Source organism: Meleagris gallopavo, chromosome 8 (genome assembly GCF_905368555.1).
Source record: "Meleagris gallopavo chromosome 8, MGAL_WU_HG_1.1, whole genome shotgun sequence".
Classification (NCBI taxonomy): domain Eukaryota; kingdom Metazoa; phylum Chordata; class Aves; order Galliformes; family Phasianidae; genus Meleagris; species Meleagris gallopavo.
The window spans coordinates 2,977,335-2,997,092 of NC_139411.1; the positions used below are offsets into that span (position 1 = coordinate 2,977,335).

Below are 19,758 nucleotides of genomic sequence, written 5' to 3' on the forward strand. Positions count from 1 at the left end.
GATATATATATTCTGCCCATATGATTTGATTCATATACAGTGAATGGCAAACCAAATAAAATACACATCGCTAAGACCATTTTGTAATGGAATTAACTGAAAGCAAAAGAAATTGAGGGAGATTTTTCAGCCGCCTGCTTAGAAGTTTACTTTCTATTTTTACTGTTTCTTGGTCTTTGGACTGACGGTTCACAGATGCAGTAAAAATACTTTTGATGTCCCGGTTTGTTAGGATGAAAAGTAGTGGAGGATGAAAGACCTGTGGTTTTTAAAAATTGCCTTGAGAAATATTTAATTCATTCTGCTGGTGTGTATTTGTCAGCACTAAAGGGCTCAGATTTCAAATGCTGAATTACTTTAAAAAAAAAAAAAAAAAAAAGGCCAAGGAATGCATATAACTTCAGTGTAAAGTCTAAGCAAGGCTGTAATTTTCAGAGCAAAGAACCAGGATAAAGCTGGCTGTTGGAAAAGAAAAGTGTAATTAGGAAATGTAAGCTCAGTAATAAGCTTGTCGAAAATGCATTTATAATCATTCTAAGGATGGAGCAGGGATGAAGCTGTATTACGTTAACCAATGAAAAGGAATTGTTCTCTGAAGTTCTCAAATCAGAACTGTGAGCCCTAGCAGGAGGAAAGAATATTGCTTCATACTGAGTACGTATTTATGAAAAAGATGTAAGTAGCTCGTGTGAAATGTGATCAGCATGACACGAGGAAGTAAAACATGAAATGAACCACTGTGTTCTTGAAGCTGTTCAGCTACGCAGAACGAGGAGCACTCTGCTGTTCTATCAGCAGCCACGTGGAAGTGGTGTTGGAATTGAAGCTGGGCTCTGCCATTATTGAAGCACAGACGTGAAATGATGGGCAGCCAAAGATTCAATGTGATGATCAGAAACATCCTCAGAAGATGGGAGGCAGGAGTATATAATTTTTCCTTCCTTTGAAGTACTGGAAAGGAAATACCTGTAAGAAAAGTGAAAAAAGTTAGTAAAACTGATCGGTGTAAGGCTCTTGGTATCTAGTATGGAATGATGGGCAGTAGCGTTGCTAAAACACTGGAGATGAGAAAAGTGTATGGCTTTAATGAGTAGAAGTCTGATCTTGGAGTATACCACCTGTTCCAAGGCAAGTGCACAACCTGCCTGCAGGAACTCGCAATAGATGCGTGGGCTGAGTTTTTCTCCAGCTTGAAAAAAGCTAAGCAATAAGGGTGTGGGAGGGAAGGGAAAGAAGGTAACGTGGGACAGTGCAGGGTGGTTGATTGGCTTTCTGTCTGCACTTTGGCTTGCTTGTGCTATCCAGGTGTGTGCTCAAAACATGTATCATCTGTGGTACGTTGCATTGTGCCTCAGCACAATGAATGATTCTGCTAATGGACAATTTCTTTTAAATGAAAGCTTACCCCTCACCAGAGAACAAGGGTGAGTATTTCACTTGAGGAAAATGAACTCAGAGGTGACGAACTGTTTGAAATTGTAGCTCTTGCAATCCAGTGTTTGCTGCTGTACCCAAGAGCACACAGCAGCAGTAATGTGAGATCACCATGGTGTGTTCAGTCAGTAACTGTAGGCAGCTGCCAGCAGGATGCAGGGCAGCTTTAGGGGAACTGCTTGAAGCTGCCTGCTGCTTTTCGACCTGCAGAAAAGAGATGAGAGGGAATTTTCCATTGCAAATTCAAGTCTTGAAAGTGTATCTTCAGATTAAAAAGGAAATCCGTTAGTATTTATAGTAAGTTTTGTAAACCTGGGTTGTTCCTTTACAGCATAGTTATCAGAGTGCTGATATGTCGTAGAACCTAATCTTTAATTATTATTTAACTAGTGGGAGTTTTTTTTTTTTTGGAGGAGGGAGTGGCAAAACTAGAAAAACAGTGAAGGAATCTAGAATTGGGTTGTGTTTTTTTCCTAATTCTTCCTTGAAAATCCTGGTAAATTGAATGTGATCACATGTGTTGTGCAGTGCATGTACCCTGAGTTGAACCCATTTCTCATCAGGTAAGCCATCGACTCACCTAACCATGCTAGCTTGCTTGCCACAAAGCTGAGTCCTAAGACTTCTAGATACTCATGGATATGTTCAGTTTTCTACAGCATGGACACTTCCCCAGTCTTCCTTGTTCTTTCCTTCTACCAGTGACGTTAACTGCTCTGGTACTCATAACACTTTCTGTTGTCCCCAAGCAGTGCAGTGGCTGAGCAGCCCACAAGGTGCAGGGTCTGTGCCCCTTGGGGGAAGAAGGGTTTGTGTCCTCTGCTGCTCTGAGAGAGGTTCTCAAGGCACTGTTGTGCTCTGCTGCATCAGGCAGAGTTTGTTGGAATAGGAAGCAGAGGGCATACTTTACAGCACCAAGTAGAGACACTAGAAGGAAGATATTTGTCTCCTTTGAGAAGATTAGAAGCTTGCTTAGGGTATCTGCCCTTTCTGTGTAGCCTTGGTTTAATTTGGCAGCATGGGGACCATGTGATGCCAGAAGGCCAGCATCTGTATCTCAATTCAGAGTTTTTTTTTTTTCTATGTTCCCACTGTGAAGGCTTTAAAACTAGCTTGGTCTGATTGTTTGCCAGCTGAATATGAAGTATCGCCCTCTGCCAGGGACCAGGCATTGTCTTCCTCTGATAAGGCTCTTATTCTCTCTCATCTGGGGCAGCCATTACCACACTGAGGATTCTGATGGTGTGCACAAGTTCCTGAACACGATGTGCTGTGCAGCAGTGGGGGAATTTCTGAGCCTGCTAATTTGAGCTCTCAACGCCTGTTGGTTTCTGTTTGCGTTTGTTTGCTTTTGGCATCCACGTCAGAATTAGCAGATGATCGCTACCAAGTGCGTTCTGAAGGCCTGAAGCCCTTCTATCTGTGCTTCACCCTATGGTTTGCAGTTGTCAGTGCAGGGAATGACAGTCCAAGAAAGTCAGCAGAAGGACATCAGATGACAAGAAAGAAGGCTAATTGATAGAAGTTTTCATTGTCAGTGTGGGAGAGAGAATTGGCAATTACTGAAACTTCTCAACAATGAACAATTATTTCCATTGATATTCTAAATCTGAATTCAAAGAGAGCTTCCCCAAAATAAGGACCAATTAGTCTTCATTGCCAAAGGTGAATTTACTAACTGTTCAGTGTCTAAATTTAAGCTTCTCAGTAAGCACTCATGGAAGATGTGACCTGGAGCTCATGAGCCACCAGGAGATTTGCTTGGCACCAGAGAGCAGATATTCCTGCTGCGATAGATAAAATGAGCCCATGTTTTCATCCAGAGGGTGGTGAGGCACTGGAACAGGTTGCCCAAGGAGGCTGTGGATGCCCCATCCCTGGAGGCATTAAAGGCCAGGCTGGATGTGGCGCTTGGCAGCCTGGGCTGCTGGTTGGTGACCCTGCACATAGCAGGGGGTTGGAATTTTGACTTAAATAAAATAACCGAAAGCTTAAAGGAAGGGATGCCTCTTTATCTTATGTGTCTCCGTATCAGTGACGGTTAATCAGCTTGGTTGACAGTCTTGAGAGCACTTCATTTGTAGCCTGGGCCTGAATGTATCTGTATAGGTAACATATGTTATTTGCTTCTCCATATTCTTTCAGGGCTTTCTCTCTGCTTTACTGAAAAAATAGGGGACTCTTGCAATGCTACAGCAATCAGAACACTGCAGAAAATACCTTTTGCCAAAATAAAGGGATTGCAACAAATAAACATTTTCATTTTCAGAAAAGAAGAATGGGTTAGATTTATCCTGGAGAAATCAAACCATGGATTCATGCTGCTGTTACGTGGTTGCTCTCTTGTGGACTCTTACCGAAAAAGCATAGAAAGTTTCTACCTGCAATTACATGTCACCCTGATTTGGCCTCTTCATAACACCAAAGACATTTATGAAGTGCTTGATGTTACAGTGGATGAACCTGAAGTTCTCATTATCTTATATAAATTGCAACTGAGATGACAGTCTCCCTTGTGATTAGCCTATGTCTGAAGATTACAAAAAATCAATCCATTATACCTCAGTTATTCTTTCTCCTTCTTTCTGAAGAGAGTCAGCAGTGACAATTTGCAATTTGTGTTTGAAACTGTATCTCTGTGATAGATGGTGGACTTTGGTGTACCAGCCCCGTGGGGACATCAGTCCATCTTGTTCTACTTGTCCATTCATAGCTACTGTTAGCAGAATGACCCTCCAAAAGTTTTTCAGAGATGTTCCTCTTCCACTGCTGCTGGTGTCAGATCTCTTTCTGTCGGAGGGGGAAGGGTGATGAGAGAGCAGGTGGATGGGTGGCATTTAGCTGAAGGCTTTCTCGTAAATACTGAAGGGTCAAGTTGTCTATTAAGGCTGTGCTCTGCCCATCGTGCAGGTGTGCTGTGCGTGCTATCAGTAGAATTGGGGATGGTACGTGATTTCCAAAACAAGGCAAACCTGTCTGTGAGTCTCATAAGGAATTACCATTGGCATGTAGTTGAAGGCTGACACAGTCCTATGTTGTAGCTGAAATCTGATGGAGATTTAATAGCAGAGAACTTTACGTCTCCGTAATGCTGGTTTGAAGTTCTCTGGCTGTAAACTTTCTTAAACACCTGCATCCATGTAGCGGGTTCTGTTGCATGTTTCAGTTTTTATTTTGCTTAATTAAAAGTATTTCTTTGTTGTGCTGGAATATTCAAAGATACCAAATCTGTCATTTAGAAGGTATTTCACAATGTGGTCATCGTTAACGTATGCAGTGAATTAGCTTGAAACGCTGAGTCTTACTTGCAATAGAAGTGTTCTAGGTAATGTCAGGGATAGATGTACCCTGCAGGTACTGAGATGCAGTTTATTCTGAATTTCTGAAGGCAGTAGAGGATGCTTATTGACGAAGAGTAGATTTTTGTTATTAACTTAGACAAACTTTCTTTTAATGTAGCTGCAACCATTGATCAAAGCTGCAGAATAGGGAAGATGTTGATGGTTAAAGGGAAAAAAGTGGCTTCCTGAGAGAGTGAGCCCTCTTGCTCATTTTGTCAAAGAATTGAAACACCGTAAATTCTAACTAGAGTGCTGGAGTGTTCCTGCGGTATCTCTCAGAAGCCTTCTTTTGTTGTAATAATGTGGTAACCCCTTTTGTTGAAGTGGAGAAGGAGTCTCTGCATACATTTGGATGTAATGAAGGTCTTTTCTTTTGCTGTAATCAATTGCATCATTGTGTGTGTGTGTGCATGTGTGTGTGTATCTCCTTGAGAAGAACCTGTCCTTTGTGGAGTAGCTTAAGGTCTAAGGACTGTGATGAATTTTTCATAGTTTTTTGAGGCATCCTCTATAAATAGCATGTTTTTGGTATGTATTAATTGATAACATTCATTGATAATTAATTGATTATATCAGAGTCATTAAGACTTGAGGAAATTAAAAAGGGGCTTCTTGTAAGACCCTTCCTAGCCAGTTACATGTCACCAGTTCTTCCATCAGCAGAGGGGTGGCCGGCAGGGACGGGGAGGTGATTGTCCCCCTCTGTTCTGCTCTTGTGAGGTCCCATCTGGAGTGCTGTGTCCAGATCTGGAGCCCCCAGTACAAGAAACACAGGGAGCTGTTGGAGAGGGTCCAGAGGAGCCACAAAGATGATCAGGGGACTGGAGCACCTCCCCTTCGAAGACAGGCTGAGGGAGCTGGGCTTGTTCAGCCTGGAGAAGAGAGGGCTGAGGGGTGACCTCATTGCAGCCTTTCAGTACCTAAAGGGAGCCTACAGACAGGAGGGGAGTCAACTCTTTGAAAGGGTAGATAAGAACAGGACAAGGGGAAATGGTTTGAAGTTGAGAGAGGGGAGATTTAGGTTGGATGTCAGGGGGAAGTTCTTTACCATGAGAGTGGTGAGGTGCTGGAACAGCTGCCCAGAGAGGCTGTGGATGCCCCGTCCATCCCTGGAGGTGTTCAAGGCCAGGTTAGCTGGGGCCCTGGGCAGCCTGGGCTGGTGTTAAATGGGGAGGTTGGTGGCCCTGCGTGTGACGGGGTTTGGAGCTTCGTGATCCTTGAGGTCCCTTCCAACCCTGGCCATTCTGTGATTCAGAGTACTGCCCTGTGCCATGTGGAGGGGCTGCCTCTTGGTGCTTTCTGGGCTGGTCCTCACCCCATCAGTGGCCTTGAGAGGTCCCTTGATTTCAGTTCCTCCCTTTAAGAGTTCTCCTTTGGTTTGTTGTCTGTATGAACACAAGAACAAAAATAGCACAGGTGGTACCTCCTTTGTTTTTCTTCTCGCTTGCCTTATCAAGTGCTGACTGGTTTGGTTTTGTGTTTTTGTTAGCTCTTTACCTTGAAAACATGAAGCTTACATTCAAATCGTTGCTTTTTCTGTTTAATTTTGTTTGTTCCTCTAATTTTTCCAAATACCTTTTTTTTTTTTTCGTTGACACTAAAAAATCTGTTGCTGCCTGTATTTGACCAAAGTATGAGGTCTGTTCCATTGTGCGTGTGTATGTCTTATAGGAGGAAACAACCCAGGTAGAATTTGAGAAGTACTTCATAGTTGACCTCCATTGAATCTCAAATGTTCTGAGTGTTTTCTTTCTTAAATGCAGCTGTTGGTGGCAGCTGTTTGTCTTAGCTTTTCTACCGTGTTGGAAAAAAATGAGGTCTGAAATTTCTGGGAATTGAGAAGCAGATATTTGTGTTGAACTTGGTGCCATTTCAGCAACTTGCATCCTGTTGACAGTCCCTTCCATTAATCTCACAGTCATGTTAATTAATCTCAGTGTAGACAGTCTGTATTTTGTCAGGTGTTACCTGATGTAAGCTCACAAGAAGGGAACTACAGACAGGTGAGAATTGAAACTGGATGCTGAGGTTTGGGATTAAATATTGACAGGAACATGAAAATGAAATCCATTCTCCAGTGAGGATTTTGGACTTTCAGCAGTCAATGCTGAATTGAAAACATCAATTCAAAAGCTTTAACATGTTATTATTCTTGAATAATTGAAAAAAAAAAAAAAAAAAGGAATAATACCACCAGGGGTTTGTCAAGTGAATAATAAAATTAGTTCATTCCTCCGTTGATGGTAGATATTTTGCCTTAAGTCAGAGATCCATGAACTAACTCGAGATGTTTATGCTCATCTATTAACTGATCTGTACTTAAAGAAAAAAGATAATTTAATAAAATTTTAAACATCACAAAGGACTGGCAAATAGCAGCAGCATGTAAAAAAGCTTTTCCCTTTCTGAACTTTCTAAATGAGATTTGAGATTTTTTTAATTTTAAATATAAAATGGTATCATTCTAATTGTTGTACACAAATGCTCAACTCCCTTAAGTCCATTTGCTCTTGATCTTACAGATCCATCGATAGCAACTTTAAAGAAGAGAGGATATGAAGGATGCCTATTTTTGTGTGTTGGCATGGTCTCTGTCATACGCTGCTTAGATTTTTGTACTGTTGCCAAAATAAAGGCTCTCTGAGGACAAAAGCTGATAATGAAGCTTAATACTTTCTGTTTTAAAATCCTATGATAGGAAGGAAATGAGGAGGAAAAAAAAAAGTGTTTTATATTCTGCTAGTTCATCTAAGTACCATTTTCTTTCATGTAATTGCTGTGGACAGCCATATGAAAGTGACCATATCGTGTTTATAGTCTCTCCTAGAAAATGTCTTTTTATTATTTTTTAAAGAAGAACATTTGGCCTCTTAAAGTATTTGATATTCATTATTTCTTCCATTTACTCCCGGGATAAATTAAACTAATTGTGGTACTTCAGGAGAGATGAGAATGGCCTGCAATCAGGACAAATGAGCAGCGCGAACGAAAGGAGCGCAGCCAGCTCTGCTATTTTATAACACCTAGTATCCTCCTTTCCTCTTTCATTTTATTCTCTTTTCATGGCAATGGCCTGGCTTTCTTCTGTTAATTTGGTAAGGTAACAGGATCTTCATTCGTGGGGACCCTCAGCTGACGCCTCAGGCAAAAGCAGAATCTTGGGAAGCAGCAGTGCAGTCACTTGACAGGAGCTGTGCTTATGCAGGTGGGCTTTGTCCAGCGCTGTACAGCAGCAGCTCATTAAGTACAGCCCCTAAAAGTACGTGTGCCTGATTTCCTAAGCAGATGTGTTGGCTCTCAGGTTAGGTGCCATTGGGCCTCTGTGCCCAGTGCAGCCTTGCTAGCCTAGTTGCTCTCAGGGGTTCTTACACTGCAACAACAGAATTTGATTTTTTTTCATCATTTTTGTGGTCTGCGTTCTGGTCTGCAGGGAATAGAAATAAATCATCAGCCTCTTTGGACCTTAGGATCAACTGCAAGACCTACAGACTTCCCCAGGAAAAGAGATTAGCTTTCACACATGACAGGGGAGAGATTTGTTTGCTTGTTTTCTTCAGAATTAGAAATTTCATATCATCTCAGAGGGCAGGATGAAGTATAAGCTAGGTCCCTTTGGGAGAAACAGCAAAACCCAGGCGGTTTAATTTTTGTTATTTTTTAATATTAAGAAAAAAGTCAAGTTTTGCAATGGCCTTTGATAGACAGATGTACTATTAGTTCTTTTCTGTCTTCTGCTGCATAAGCGAAGAGGAAGTCACGTATCTTATCTGCTTCCAGTGGCATTATTCTATGCAAATAATAATAGTAAAGACTGCTAACAATTTCCCTGTCTGAGCTGACAGGTAACATCTGCAGTCCTTCCAGGAGGTGACAAGAACCTTTTGGGGTAGAGGCAAGTTCCAGCCTGAATTCTCTGTGCACTTCTCAGTTCTGATCCCGCATCAGGTTTTCAGGCAGGTGTTGCACTGTGGCTGTCAGCATTTCTTTTCCGTGTTTGCATTTTGGAAGGTAGGCAGCAGGAGCTCGGAAGCGATGACAGAGCAAAAAGACAGTTAAACTTTCTGCTGTAGAGATGTGATCTCCTGTGTTGATGGATTGAGGCTGCTCAGAGACTGACACACTCTCAGCTGACTCCAGGTGATAAACAAATAATCCCTGACGGAACGCAGGTGCTTGTTGATGTTGGTGGTCCTTTCTCTTTCTGTCTTTTGAGTAGAAAATTGCACACTTTATTGTCAATAGAAGACGTCCCCTGGGGGTCTTGTTGGGCAAGTTTAACAGCACTGGCCCATTGGGGGATTCCTTTGTGGTTCTTGTGCTTTCCAGATCTGTGCAGGCCTCTTCTCCAGCACTGCAGTCATCGCTCATCACTGTAAGTGCACAGAGAGCTGAGAGCTGGCTGTTCTGTCTGAGGTGGTTGTTTTTTGGGTGTTCTTGGCATGCTGGCCATGGGGATCCCACAGCTGCCTTCTGACTCTGGTCTGGGAAAGTCCTGAGAGAGCAGCTGGATGAGAAGAGCGAGGATGAGTTTGGTTTTGTTGTCTGTGCCCTTGGTTTCTTCAGTTCATTACCTAAATCAGACTACAGTTTGCTCTGCCAGGTTGCAGATTGAGAACTGTATTGCTTATTGGAAGCACAACAAAAAAACAAGACACGGTTTTAGTGGTACTTTTAACATCTGAATTTGAGGTTTCATAAGTAAGAGCTTGTTTGGATTCAGAAGATCCACATTACTCATAGTCATCCAAGAGAAAACAAGCATTAGCTCTGCTTAGAGGAAAATTATAAACTGGAATCTATGATGTCAGTACAAATATTAATGCTTTGGTCTTTTCAACTTGAAGACAGAAGGACAATGCAAGTTTAGCCGTGATCCTTTTGTCTAAGCATCTCGGGGCTGCCAATGGTGTAGGCTGGCTGGCACTGTAGGGTGCAGATGTTTAGATCTATAGCAGCACATTTAGAATAAAATTATTGATTGATTTGTAACTGAGTTTTATGGAGCAAATGTCTGAGCAGAGCAGAAACAAGAAGTTACCTTCAGTATACTTGCTGCTAAGGCTTGCCACAGCCAGTCATGTTACCTGGCAGCTCTTTGTTTCCCTACCAGCATAACAAAGTACATGCAAAAAAAAAAAAAAAAAAAAAAAAAAAACCAACATCCCTACATAATGAAAAGCACTACCACGGTATTTCTATTTCTGTGAATGACAGTAATTTAGAAAGTAATACTTGAATAAAAAGATAAGTGTCGAGTATAAAAGCCACTCTTAAAACATCAACACAGCACTGAATAAGAGGTATAAAAGGTTTTGAATGTATTATCAATGTGAAATCTACCCTTCGGTTTCAAAGCAGAATAAATGATGTGTGTTGGCAACGGTAAGATGGCAGATGCTTAAGATATATGGAATCTAATTTATAGGAAAAGTGAATTCTTACTCTGCTAAATTGTAAAAGAAGTTGGATTTCAGTGAAACTGTCAGCGCCATGTGGTGGAGAGAGACAAGTTAACTGTCTGAGTTGTTAGGGGAAGCATTACTTTAGTCTTCAAGCTTCGAGATGAAATGATTACATATGATTTTTCATAGGGGAATGAACAGCATGTTGTGTTCTTTCCCCTTGAAGAGTTGAAATTTTTTTTTTAAATGGTACTTTCTTGTTGTTTTTCTTCCTTAGCAAACAACAAATAGGAGGACCTCAGGGAAAAAAATATTGCATGGCTTCAGCTGGCACACTGTGCACTGCTGTGTGTAGAGCTGAGCAAGGCAACTGAACGACAGTGGGCATGGGAACTTCTAACACAGGATGCAATTGTAATGGCAGATGGAAAACAATAACTTTGGAGGTGTTTTCTCAGCATTTCTATGGCTGGAGGCTGGACTACTCTGTGTGTTGCCTTTTTCTTGCAGGTCCCTTACCTCAGATACCTAAGCAGAGACATAAGGGGTGTTGAGAGGAGTGTAAAGACAGGAGTTAAAAAAAAGCTTTGTGGAAGTGCTGGCTTATCAGGGCAGGATGACAGCATGCCAATTGTACCTTTCCTTTTGATGCAGGGGATTATTCTTCCAGCTTTACCTAGAATGACATCTTCCTTTATTAGAGTAAAGCTTGATCCCATTGCAATGCAAATATGTAAGCCTGGAGGAGAGCTGGAAGGGAAGTTATTCTCACCTGGAGAGGCTGCCCACCTTGGGAACAAAGTTAGCTGAATGGCTCATAAGCGTAGCTGCCTGTCAGAAAGAGACCAGAGGCAAAAACAAATGTGAGCTTTGTCCCTTACATGCTAACAACAGAAAGGAGAGGGTGAAAGAAAACCAAAAACCCAGCAATCTTCTTCTGGGAGGAAATGCACAGAACTTTTGCTCAGAAGGCTGGCAGACTCCCCTTGCTGCAGTGTGTTACTTACCTAAAACCATGTGCTCTCTGAAGCAGCTTTAGGGAAATCCCTTAAAAATGCCGAGTCCTGAAGCAATGCATCGAGAAGCTCAGTGTGTTTCTGACTCAGCAAAAGCAGAATCCTGTCATGTGCCATGACTAAGTTCAGTAGGAAGAGAAGAAACATGAGATTACACACTTTGCTTAGCACCTTTTCAAGTTACTTACGCCGAGTATCAGTAAATGCTTAGAAGAGTGCTTAAATGCCACCCCATCTAATCATTTCTTGAGATCAAGTGGCAGTAAGTAAGTACTGATATAATAACCTGGCAGAGCTTGTGCTTTACCAGCATAAGTGATGGCCTGCATGCTTTACTGAAGGGCTCATGGTTCTGCATTCTGCAGCTGACGGTCCCAAATGGATGGGCTTATGGCAGTGGGCACAGAGAGGCAGGTGTGAGGGTGTCAGCGGGCTCCTGGCCCATGTCTTCAAGGATGACATTTGCTTTCACATGATAATTCCTTCTCAGTACATCTTCACCTCGCTACACCCTGGTTTATGTCTCTAGGTGTTATACTAAATGTGGATGTCTGCAGGATACCGGAAGAAAGGTGCTCTCAGTGCATCAGTACCATCTCTTCGTCATCTTGTTGTCCTTAGAGGATCGTAGGAGTGCTCCCTCTGCTCATCTGATGAAAAAAACAAGTTGCCTGATTTCTACTTGAGTCTGCTTAGGCAGCTTATCACATTGTCTAATACGGTATTTCTATATATATAAAAATATATATAAATATATAAATATATATAAATATATAAATATATATAAATATATATAAATATATATAAATATATATATTTACTGTAAATCAGAAATTGTGTTATAAAATTGATAAGTATGTTTTAATATATGTAAAAATCCTTTTGTCTGTTATGCTATCACCCTTGTGACTAGAGCCCTTGGCCCTTGTGAAGCAGGTTCTGTACGCACCACAGTGAATCAAAGCCAGTTCATTGAACAGGTGAGCTCAGCAACAGTTGCTGCATAGAGAAAAGGATGATAAAAGACTGTAGGCAGCTCTTCCCTATGCCCACTGTCCACCTGACCTAACCGCTGTGATGTGGAAATGCCTACATACGTCTGACAGTGTGTGTATGTACACATATGTAACGTGTTAGTAGTAGCAGCCTTGCTTCCTAGCTTGAAGAGCAGGCTGCTTGCTGAGGTGTGGGCCGCTGCACTGCCAACTGCTGTGTGTTGTGCTGTAGCTCTGCTGATGTGAAGGTTGTGTGGTGCCTGGTAGCCCTGGTCTGGGTTCAAGTGCTGGCTGCCTCTGTGCTTCCGTGGTTTACTGTCTTTCATTTTTCACCCTAAGAGCCGTTATGCAAGAAGATGGCTTTGGTTCTTTTCTTGTTGCTGTTTTTTGTGCATTAAATCTTCAAAACCTTTGTGTTAGAGGCATGTAGTACAGTATTGTACAATTAGCACTGGAGCCACTTGGATGCTGTGTGCGTCGCGGTCGGATGGCAGCGCGCTTTGGAACTCCCGCAGCAGGAGGTGAGTGACCCAGGAGTGCTTTTCACCAGCTTATGTCAATCAGTTTACAGCTCAGTGGTCTCCTTCTGCAGCTCCGTTGCTCTTTGGCAGATTTGCGAGGTTAATTTTTTGTCATTCAGGTTCTTGAGCTTTTGGGTTGATTTACACAGGCCTGTCAGTAGAACCCCAGCTACAGGTGTATTAAATCCTTTTGTTATTTAAACCTTAAATTATTACTTTTCTTCTACAGTTAAAAAATAGTTTAAAAGCTACACTTAATAAAAGCAATAGCAGAGAAACAGAGGTTATTAACTTAGGTTTCTAATTTATTGAAAGAATTGATATGACATGGAGATTCTAGTTCTTGTTTGGCATGGTGAAGATTAGCGGTGTATAAATGAGGGCTTCTTAGCAAAGCCCAGCAATGGCGTGTTGAGCCAATCTGAGAGGAAAAAAGAACAGATACAGTAATTTTGGCAGTAGATTTCAGGAGTGAGCGCTCACGGTATCCATCTTCAGTAAAAACTGTAGTTGTGATCCTTGCTCAGTTGCTCAATTTCATTTTTCTTTCTCCTTAGGGCATCATTTCAGCAGTTAATTTATCTCCAGGACTCCACTGGCACATTTCTGTAGCAGGCAAATCAGCTGTCAGGTGGCGTTTGGTGAGAGCCTTTTGCAGAGCTCCCAGATGAGTTCCCTGTAGGTTTGTTGTATTTCTAGAGAGTCTCAGGGACCAAAACAGGGCTCTGGACTTGAGACGGTCTTCCTCAATGCTGCTTTTGCCTGGGGAGAAGCTGCCCAGAGCAGCCTAATGTTTAAAGCAGACTTCTGGAGGATTGAGGGTGCAGTTCCTCCAGCAGTTCCACTTACGATTTCATAGCATCCAAAAAGATGCAGAGGGAAGGCTCCTCGAACTGGGTACCAACTTGTTGTTTGTGGTTTGAGTTCAGAGATCCTGTGTGCATTGGGCGTATTCACTGCATCAAATCAAAGGAGTTTACTGAATGCATGAATGTGAAATGGAGCTTTGGAGTAAAGAAAAAAATCCTGCTTTCATGCTGGGAGAATTGGAGAGGGGGAGAGATCAGAAGCGCCTCTATTTAGTCTGTAAGAGCTTAGTTTTCTGCCTGGCCCCAACTTAAGGGTGTCAGAACCCAGCGCAGGGCTGCGTCCTCTGGGCTCCAATTGAAGGAGCTTGTGCTGGTGTCAGCCAGGAGTGTGACTGCTGTTCAGCTGGGATTACAGCTGCTGCTGCTGGGACCGCTCATGTCAGCAGGTGGCACTTCGTTTTTTCCATCCCAGATACCATCACATTTCTAAATAACACCAAGCTTTTAATAGCAAGTTTTGTAATACATGGTAAAGGTGAAGATGAAAGTTTAGGGGAGTAAAGGGTTGTGGATGGGGATGGTAATTTTAAGCAAGGCCTTGCCTCCAGTTACCCCTCTGTTGAAGCCATTGCTGTCTGCTTTCTTCACTGTCCTGTTCCCATTCCTTCTTTCATTTATTTATTTTTTTTCACGATTCTGATTACTGGCTGTTCACTCGAATGCTTTGCACTCATTTGAGCCCAGCAGAAACAGTAAGCTGGTCTGTTCCCTTTGCCACTCTGTGTTTTTCCATAGTCCATTTTCATGTTCTCCACTGATAATTGTGTGTTTTCTGCGCTGCCTTTGTAGAGTTTTGGATGGCGGAGGAACTAGGTAGGGATAAGTGGGAAATAAGTTGCTGGTTCCTTACAACAGTGTGTGCTTCTCAGTTCAGCTGCCTTTGGGCCCTCTCACAGTGCTGAATCCATTTGGTTTGTGGCTGTGTTGCTTTTGTTTTCTAATTGAGATGGCCTGAATTGTCAAGTAACCAACCGAGTCTGAGGTTTGCCATTGAAAAACTGCATAATGATTTATTTTGACAAGATATATTTACCATGAAATCATGACCAGCGATGCTAATTCTGTTGTCATTTTCAATTCAGTATTAGATGGGTTCCTATTCATTTTTCTAGCGCTTCTTACCAATAGTGATTTGACAGGCTTAATGTTTTGAGGCTTTTGGTTTTGGTTTTTTGCCTTTTTTTAATCCTCTGGGACCATTCACGCTCAGTACCGTCACTTCCACCAGCCATAGCCCAACTGTGCAAGGCGTGCCGTGGCTCAAAACTGAAGATTGTCAAGGATCAGATGCACTCAGTCATTACAATTAATAGATCTACCTTGTGAAAAGGTTTAGGATGTTTTGAATTCCAATTTCTGAAGAGGACACCAGCAGTTTCTTTGGCTGTGTTTCTGAGCCTTTTCTGCAGCAATCTGACATTGATATTGACTGACAAGCTTGAGTAGCGAGGCCTCATCATTTCTAAAAATTGTGAGCGCTAGTATTTAGTAAAAGGTTTGATTTCAAAAGGCTTGTTCAACACCCTCACCAGAGGAGAATGTTTTAACTTGACTTAAAGAGAAAACTTGATTCCCTGTGGTCTTCTGGTGGAATAATAATACGGCCTGTCATAAGCCCTCCCTGCTCCTGCTTCAGCTCACGAGTTAGCATAAAGCTGGTGTTACCACTAGATGGATCTGTTTCTTTAATAAGTCATTGACTTCCAGCTCTTAAGAGAGGGAAATATTTTAGGGATTTTCTGGTGGATATCAAGTGTGCGTTGTCTGACTGCACTTTGAAGACAATCTGTAGTAAGGGTGATAACTATTCCTAAAAAAAAAAAAGGGGCGGTGGGGCATCTTTGGTATCCAGCAGCCTATGCTATTCTTTTTTTTCATATATAGGAGTATTAAGAGTCACAGGACTCTGGGAGGGAAGAAAGAGTTTTGCTTTCTGTTTTGTAGTTGAGGAATCCGTAATAACAGTGCAGTCCTCACATTACTATACGTACATCTGAAAAATGTAGCAGATACGTTCCTGTGTAAATACACGTATTTTGACCTGTAGCAAACAGAAATGTTCAACTGCAGTAAATACATAAGTGGTCATCAGTTGTAAAAGATGAAAGAAATGTATTGCTATATGTAAGTCTGAGGGATCATCAGTATTTACAGTTACTCAGAAATGGGGAAAAAAAATATGAAACAGTCCCTTGCATTTTGAATTGACAACGTAGGCAAGCCTTAAATAGGATACAGAGGATATTTTTAGAGGGAGATAGTTCTGTCTAGCATGCACTGGTCACAGATTCTTCCAGATATTCATGCATTGAGGTAGAAACACAAGTCTATGTTTGATGCTTTGTTCTCTCTGTTGCTCAAGAGATGTAAAGATCCTCCCAGTTGAAAACAGCTGATACGGGAGGGGATGTGTTATGTTATATACTGGTACACTGGGATGGAGGCACTGAGAAATCTGCTCAAGTTCCCAGTGTAAGACCTTGGATTCCTTGTCTTCTGCTTTGAGCTGACCTCTGGTTTCTGCGGCTTCTTTGCCATGCTTGCACACAGAGCTCAGAGCTATGTCTTTTGGAGATCCCGCTGCAACCAGGCGGGCAGCAGAGCTCGGCTCCAGATGTTTCTGCTGGAGATGGTAGCACACTGAACACAAGAACACAAGAGCAGCAGCACAAAGTAGCAGCCAAGAACTTCCCACCTGGGTGGCATCAGCAGAGTGCAGGAGGGTTGTTTTGTTCTATGGGAGAAAATAAACTTGAAGCAGAGCAGAGGAGCAGTATTGAGTCTGGTGGAGCAGACGGTGAGCAAGGACAGAATTACTGCCCAGCAGCTCTGGGAAGAGCTCTGAGTCAGAGCTGCTCTGGGATGCTGGGTCAATTCTTCAGGAGGGCGAACAGCAAACAGTTTGCTTGGCCTTTGTTCCCCGTGTGCAACAGCAGTCTGTTTTTTTTTCTAGCAGCTTTAATTGATGTGGGGTACATCTTATCAAGTGTCTTTTGCATAGTAGCAGCAATTAATCACAACTTGTGTCCTCAGTGATTTGAAAAACATCTCTTGAATCAAATTCGTCGAGTGGCACAGTACTGAAGGGTTGATGTTTTTAGAGGACACGGGTGAGAGAGAGCAGTTGGTGGCATCTAGAGCAGTACAGTAACTCTGGGAATAGACTTGAGTGCATCACGCAATGCAAGCTGATCTTTGATTATCATCAAATTGAATAGAATGGTTTGGGTTGGAAATGGCCTTAAAGATCATCTAGTTCCAACTCCTGCCGTGGGCTGACTGCCCCCAGCAGCTCAGGCTGCCTGGGCCCTATCCACCCTGGCCTTGGATTTCTCCAGGGACCCCACAGCTTCTCGGTGTGACCTGTGCCAGGCTCGGGTTCTGTGCCTCAGTGGTTCTCATTCTCATGTGTGGCTCTTGCTGAGCTTGATCTGTGCAAAATCCTGGAAGTTTCTGTGGAGGGTAGACTAGTAAATTATCAATTCCAACCCTCAAACAGTATTTGCATTTAAGATCATTTCAATTGCTTCATGTTTAAAAAATGTATGTGTCTGTAAGTTATGTAGGGAAGCTCCTTGCTCTCTGGAAAATCAGTTTGAGGATGTCATGGTTTCATGATTTTTCATTATCGGTATTCCACATCATAACATCATGCAATGTACTGGGGGTTTGACTGCTGATGCTCAAGTTCCGGGTGCCTGTCCAGCGGAGAAGAGCAGCTACGTTTCCCCAGGGGGCTTTGCGGTCAGCGAGGAGATATAACTCCTGGCAAGGTCACCTGATGCTCTCTTCTCTGCCTGCGCTGCTTCGCTTGCGCTTCTCTGCCTGCGCTGCTTCGCTTGCGCTTCTCTGCCTGCGCTTCTCGCCTGCGCTTCTCTGCCTGCGCTTCTCATCTCAGCGTTGTGGTAAGGCCGATCCACTATCAATTTCACATTCTCTCTCCCTATAAAATTCTGTTGATACCATATTTAGTAAATTACTTTGTTTTACCTCAGATTGTTGCCACTGTTTTCAATTATTTCGGGGTCCCTTATTTTCTTTTTTTTCCCGGGGGCGCGGATCCGCGGATCCCTCCGCCCTTCTAGTCACGGAACCGGGCCGAACCAGCCCGTAAACCGTTGACATTCTTGGTGGAGGATGCGGGCAACAGTTGCTTTTTAGCTTTTTGAACAAATCTCTCTCTCCGCTCTCAGACAGCTTCATTGGGAAAGTTTATCTGTTTCACCAGTACTGTCTGAAAGCGTGACCTTGAAAAGTCCAGGCGGACGGCCAATACTCTAGGATATTTGTAAACTTTGAGCCTTGCTATCTTGTTTCTGTAAAAGAAAAAAAAAAAAGAGAAAAAATGCTTTCTCTACTGAAACTGCCTTTTAAGGGGCTGCATGCCACTGTCTCTTCTTTCTTAATGCTAAAAACATACTGGGCCTTAATTAAGTTCACCACTTTGCTCTATGGAGCAATAGGTATATATAGCCAATTGAAAACATGGATGGAAATAACTATGTGGCATCTGCATATTATGTGGCATACCATTCCAGAGGGAGCTGCTAATTTTACAGGGTTGGGGATTTTTAAGCAGGTTTCCAGCCTCTCCTTTGAATTCTTTATGCGGATTTTCAATGCTCACCTGATCACGTTATTAATCTCCGTGAATGTACTGCTCACCATTTCACTTATTATTAGTATTTATTATATTTTGAGGAAGTCTGCCCCAAAACCAGTAAATACTGAGTGGCAGGGAATGTGGAGAGGCCTGGGTGAGACTTTAGAGAGATGGAAATCTTCGGTGTCATGGAACTTTACTCCAGAACACCTGAAAGACCCTGAAAATTTAAACAGATATTTGAGACAGGAATGTCGTGGCTCAGGAAGATCTGAGGAGGCCCAAATTGTTTGGGGCCTGGCTAATGCTTACCGGGCCTTATTCAATACTATCCTGGAGAGGGAGAGAGTTTGTGAAATTGAAAAGGAGAGTCTCAGGGAAACAGTGCAAAATGAGCGAGAGAGTCTCCTGGTCGAGAGAAACAGCCTCCAATCTGAGAGAGATGCCCTCCGAATTGAGAGAGACTCCCTGCAATCCAAACTCAACAGTCTTCAATCTCAACAAGACACCCTCCAATCTGAGCTAGATACTCTCATAATCGAACGAGACAGGCTCCGAGCTGAACTGGAGGATGAGAGCATTGGAACTGACCAACCTGATCAACTACAGGAAGCACCACAATTGATGTCACTTGCCCCTGTAAGAGGACGGAAAATGAAACGAATCTCGACTCAGTTAGAAGAGAAGAAAGAAGAGGAGAGAGGTCCAGAGGAGTGGCTCCAAGATCCACAAGAAGCACCCCTAAGTCCAGGAGAGGGGCCCTCAGTAAGACCACGGTCACCGGCGCCAATGAGGGCAACAAGAAGTCCCGAAAGAGTAAGAGGTGAGCAAGATATCGTTACCATTGTTGATCGATCTCTGAAAATGAATGAAATTCGAAGTCTGAGAAAAGACTTTTCACGTCACCCAAATGAGCCTATTGCCACTTGGTTACTTCGATGTTGGGACAATGGGGCCAACAGTGTGTGGCTGGATAGTAGAGAAGCTCGCCAACTGGGTGGCGTTGCTAGGGACTCAGCCATTGACAGAGGTATTAGTACATGCCAGAACCAGGCCTTTACCCTCTGGAAGCGGATGTTGTTAGCTGTAAAAGAAAGATACCCCTTCAAAGATGATCTGATGCCTGAGAAAAAGAAATGGGCTGATATGGAAGAAGGCATCTGTTATTTAAGAGAATATGCTGTGGTGGAAATGCTACATAGCCCCGATTTCATTCCTGACGAGCCAGACCAAGAGCATGATCCCGAGAGAGTCAGGTGTACACCAAACATGTGGCGTACATTCACAAAGACCGCACCAGAAAGGTACGCCAGCACATTTGCAGCAATGTATGGCAGAGGGGAAAGAAGACCCCTTATAAGTGAATTGGTTAATAAACTTCAAGACTTTGAGTTACATTTAAGCCCTCTGCGAGCTTGTGTTTCAGCCATTACAAAGGTAGCTGAAAAGCTGGACAGAATGGAAAACAAACAAGAAGATATAATAGACAAACTATCAACCGTGCCTGAAGCTGATAAATCCATGGAGGTAACGGATACATCAAATGGGGACCAGAATCCCCAAAACAGCCTATTGGA

At 42.8% G+C, this 19,758-nt stretch overlaps 1 protein-coding gene and 1 long non-coding RNA gene across 8 annotated transcripts in view; one reads left to right on the plus strand and one right to left on the minus strand.

Annotated features, from left to right (window-relative positions):
• PCDH15 (protocadherin related 15) overlaps positions 1-19,758 on the plus strand; it is a 682,309-nt gene that overhangs the window by 30,985 nt on the left and 631,566 nt on the right. The window lies entirely within an intron of this gene.
• LOC146543830 (uncharacterized) lies at positions 8,458-11,306 on the minus strand. Its single transcript, XR_014884683.1, has 3 exons — positions 11,185-11,306; positions 10,950-11,008; positions 8,458-9,279 (listed from the first exon to the last, which is right to left on the minus strand). It is a non-coding gene; the product is annotated as an uncharacterized LOC146543830 (long non-coding RNA).